This window comes from Oncorhynchus tshawytscha, linkage group LG08 (genome assembly GCF_018296145.1).
Source record: "Oncorhynchus tshawytscha isolate Ot180627B linkage group LG08, Otsh_v2.0, whole genome shotgun sequence".
NCBI classification, from domain to species: domain Eukaryota; kingdom Metazoa; phylum Chordata; class Actinopteri; order Salmoniformes; family Salmonidae; genus Oncorhynchus; species Oncorhynchus tshawytscha.
Genome location: NC_056436.1, coordinates 43,545,922 through 43,551,177, shown reverse-complemented (window position 1 = coordinate 43,551,177; position 5,256 = coordinate 43,545,922). Strand labels below are relative to the sequence as shown.

General features: G+C 40.6%; 1 pseudogene; it reads left to right on the top strand.

Moving 5' to 3' along the window:
* LOC112255721 overlaps positions 1-5,256 on the top strand; it is a 23,855-nt pseudogene that overhangs the window by 11,734 nt on the left and 6,865 nt on the right.

Genomic DNA, 5,256 nt, shown 5'->3' with positions numbered 1-5,256 from the left:
GGACTTTGATTTAGCTTTTTCCAGTATTGGTAGCCAGATAAGTTGAAGATTTGCAAAACAACCAGTTTTCATAACTTCATAACTCTGAATATTCTTATAGTTTTTTGTTCAAAAGGAAAAGGCATGCTGTCGCGCAAAGTTAGTAGCTACATTTACGACAGATACAGGGTTTCCGGATACTCCCATAAAGCCCAGCTCATTGGCTCTCTAGCTTTGATTGACCAAGATTGATGCTTATTTGACAAAGTTAGTCGTTCAAGTGAAGCCCGCCCGTGTCATCGGCGAGCCATGAAGGCATTGCTCTCTGACCAAATTTGGTGTCATGTAGGATATACTACACCCCTAATGATTTAGTGAAGTCTAGTTACGTTCTAGGATCTCTGAGGAATACATACAAATGGGATTTGGCTGGTTGAAACAACATTTAGGGTTCGATTTTTACAGATTCCTTTCTTTGCAAATTGAACGAGTGGAAATACAAAACACTGTTCTAAACAGTGCACCTAAAGCGAGCAGTTCCATATGTTACTATCTCTGTTAGAAAGAGGGGGAATAGCAACAACTAGGATGGGTTGCTAATATGACTAGGATTGAGCCTTTGGCTTCTGGACAACAAAAGATAGTTGATATGAAAACCAATAGGACAGGAGAGAAATACTGGTTAAATAGTCTATCCAATGCTCATTCCATGGTTTACGGTCATTCCAGCCTGAATACGCCTGATCTCTTAATTAAGCAGAGTCAGGCCTGGTTATTACTTGGATGGGAGAGTGCCTGGGAATACCAGGTGCTGTAAGCTTATTGCCCAGTGAATTGTACTGTTGTAAACACTATTATTTAATAATATAATGGCCATTTTAAAATCGAATGGTTATTCTAGTTCCTCAACTTTTTGAGTTACGTGAACTTTAGTCTATCCAACTCCCAGTCCATGGCTTACAGCCTTACCAGCCTGAATATGCCCTTTTTTTAGTTTCAGGAAGTGGACGAGCAGCAGTTGGCTGGAGTGTTTGAGAGAGAGAGAAAATCATGGCTAAATAACTGGGGAATGATGTGTTTGATGATGTGTGTTGTCCTTTGAACTTGGCCGCATACATCACTGATGGCAAAATATATGAGAAGCTAACAGGCCGGAAAGTGAAGGCGACCAGGCCGATCAAGAGGAGGATGTGGCCCGGAACTTACATTGTAGACGGGACATGATTTTACAAGGTGAAGTTTTACGGACAATGTGCAATCCTTGCCATATTCCATACAATTTAACACGGTCGAAGGATTTGAATATTTCTGTGTGATCCATGACAATGAAATGAAGGTATGTAGGTTTTGTATTCAGCCGGTGCAAATACTTAAGGAATATCCAGAATTCACATGCCATAAATGTAGTGAACAAGGGCATTATGCCAGAGAATGTTTGAACGTAGGTAATGTGTGCAGAATGTGTGACAGACCCAAAGATAGCTTTCTTTTTCATTATTGCAGCTACATCTATCACTTACTTTTGCAAACAATGGACATCACTTCTGAGGAAGATGAGGGGAGTGTGCCTATGGAGAGAGAGGAAGAGAGTGACACAGAGTGTGTGGCAGCTACAGGTGACTCCAGAGACAGTGGCAGATAAGTTTGGAGAAACACAAGACGCAGTTTTAGTCTGTGCTGCTGACATGGTGGAACAGCAGTACATGATGGGTGAACTAGATACACAGGTAGAGATGGTGCAAGGTGCTTCTCAGGTGCCTGAACCAGTCTAAAAAGGACGCCAAAGAGAGAGCAGTGTCCACTGAAGTCACTGCCCTGTTAAAGAGCACTTGTCAAAAGGCTTTCCTGCTGCTCCACCCAAAAGTCCAAATCAGGAGATTGATGATGAAATAGATAGTGAGGATCCTCAGTTGTTTGCAAGAAATACGAGGTCATTGTCGAAAGCTAGGGATATGATGGGATTTGGAAAAAAATTAAAAATAGATTTAGAAATGACTTGGTTGATTAATAATTGAATTTGAAGTTCAATATGTAATTTTTTGTTTATTAATGTTTATGCTTTGAATCTGAAAGGAGAGAAACGTTTCATAACCTAAAACACTGTGCTCAGAAAACTGTATACTGGTAGGAGACTTTAAAGTGAGGTGTAGTATAATGGATGAGGTGTTGTGATAGATTCAGATATGATTCTTCTAGAAAAGGCTTAAAAACTTCTTGATGCACCCATCCCGTTAGCGGGATCATTTTCGTCAAATTTAAATTAAATTACTAAAAATATTTAATTTTCATGAAATCACAAGTGCAATATAGCAAAACACAGTTTACCTTGTTGTTAATCCACCTGGCGTGTCAGATTTCAATAAAGCTTTTCGGCGAAAGCGTAACAAGCGTTTATGTAAGGACTTCTCTCTCAGTAGACAAAATATTACAAACACCTAGCAGCCAAGTAGATTGGTCACGAATGTCAGAAAAGCAATACATTAAATTGCTTACCTTTGATGATCTTCGGATGTTTGCACTCACGAGACTCCAAGTTACGCAATAAATGGTCCTTTTGGTCCATAAAGATTATTTTTATATCCAAAATACCTCCATTTGGTTGGCGTGTTATGTTCAGAAATCCACAGGCTCGAGCAGTCACAACATCGAAGACGAAAATTCCCACTAGTATCTGTAATGTTCGTAGAAACGTTTCAAATGTTTTTTATAATCAATCCTCGGGTGTTTTTACAATATATAATCGATAATATATCAACCGGGAATGTAAGCTTCTTCAATAGGAGAGAGAGAAAATGGCTGCTCCAAGCTGTTGCGCATACAAAACGCTGCTGGCACCCAGCCATCCAATGACACGATGTGATCTTTTTCGCTCATCTTTCAAAATATAAGCCTGAAACTATGTCTAAAGACTGTTCACACCATGGGGAAGCCATAGGAAAAGGAATCTGGTTGATATCCCTTTAAATGGAGCGAAGGCAGGCTATGGAACATGGAGCTTTCAAAATATAGGCCACTTCCTGGTTTGATTTTCCTCTGGGTTTTGCCTGCAATATCAGTTCTGTTATACTCACAGACAATATTTTGACCGTTTTGGAAACTTGTTAGTGTTTTCAGAATAGTGTTTTCTATTCTGATCTGACAATCATATGCATATTCAGATTCTGGCCCTGAGAAATAGGCAGTTTAATTTGGGTACGTTTTTCATCCAAACATCAAAATACTGCCCCCTACACTCCAAGGACCAAGCCTGGCCTGTTGAGGAGTGACGGACTCCATCCTAGCTGGAGGGGTGCTCTCATCTTATCTATGAACATAGACAGGGCTCTAACTCCGCTAGCTCCAGAATGAGATAGGGTGCAGGCCAGGCAGCAGGCTGGTAGCCAGCTTAGTGGAGTCTGCCACTAGCACAGTCAGTGTAGTCCGGCTCAGCTATCCCCCATTGAGACCGTGTCTGTGCCTCGACCTAGGTTGGGCAAAACTAAACACGGCTGTGTTCGCCTTAGCAATCTCACTGGAATAAATACCTCCTCCATTCCTGCCTTTTTGAAAGAGATTGTGATACCTCACATCTCAAAATAGGGCTACTTAATGTTAGATCCCTTACTTCCAAGGCAGTTATAGTCAATGAACTAATCACCGATCATAATCTTGATGTGATTGGTCTGACTGAAACATGGCCTGATGAATTTACTGCGTTAAATGAGGCCTCACCTCCTGGTGACCATATCACAAGTGCACATCCTGCAAAGGCGGAGGTGGTGCTAACATTTACGATAGCAAATTTCAATTTACAAAAAAACTTTTAGTCATGAAATCTATGCAGCCTACTCAATCACTTTTATAGCTACTGTTTACAGGCCTCCTGGGCCATATACAGCATTCCTCACTGAGTTCCTGAATTCCTATCGGACCTTGTAGTCATGGCAGATAATATTCAAATTTTTGGTGACTTTAATATTCACATGGAAAAGTCCACAGACCCACTCCAAAAAGGCTTTTTGGGAGCCATCATCGACTCAGTGGGTTTTGTCCAACATGTCTCAGGACCTACTCACTGCCACAGTCATACTCCGGACCTAATTTTGTCCCATGGAATAAATGTTGTAGATCTTAATGTTTTTCCTCATAATCCTGGACTATCGGGACCATCATTTTATTATGTTTGCAATCGCAACAAATAATCTGCTCAGACCCCAACCAAGGATCATCAAACGTTGTGCTATAAATTCACGGACAACCCAAAGATTCCTAGATGCCCTTCCAGACTCCCTCCGCCTACCCAAGGACGTCAGAGTACAAAAATCAGTTAACCACCTAACTGAGGAACTCAATTTAACCTTGCGGAATGCCCTAGATGCAGTCGCACTCCTAAAAACAAAAACATTTGTCATAAGAAACTAGCTCCTGGTATACAGAAAATACCCGAGCTCTGAAGCAAGCTTCAGAAAATTGGAACGGAAGAGGCGCTACACCAAACTGGAAGCCTTCCGACTAGGTTGGAAAGATGGTACCGTGCAATATCGAAGAGCCCTCACTGCTGCTCGATCATCCTATTTTTCCAACTTAATCGAGGAAAATAAGATCAATGCAAAATGTATTTTTGATACTGTTGCAAAGCTAACTAAAATGCAGTATTGCTTTCACTTCAGCAGTGATACATTTATGAACTTCTTTGAGGAATAGATCATGATTATTAGAAAGCAAATTACGGACTCCTCTTTAAATCTGCGTATTCCTCCTAAACTCAGTTGTCCTGAGTCTGCACAACTCTGCCAGGACATAGGACCAAGGAGACACTCAAGTGTTTTATTACTATATCTCTTGACACAATGATGAAAATAATCATGCCTCTAAATCTTCAAGCTGCATACTGGATAGCATTCCAACTAAACTACTGAAAGATCTGCTTCCTGTGCTTGGCCCTCTTATGTTGAACATAATAGACGGCTCTCTATCCACCAGACGTGTACCAAAGTCACTAAAAGTGGCAGTAATAAAGCCTTGCTTGAAAAAGCCAAACCTTGACACAGAAAATATAAAAAACTAATCGGCCTATATTGAATCTCCCATTCCTCTCCAAAAACATTTAAAAAGCTGTTGCTGTGCAACTCACTGCCTTCCTGAAGACAAACCATGTATATTAAACGCGTCAGTCTGGTTTAGACCCCATCCTAACACTGATCCTGCACTTGTAAAGGTGGTAAATTAGCTTTTTTAATTTATTTTTATTTTACCTCTTTCTCCCCAATTTCGTGGTATCCAATTGTTGTAGTAGCT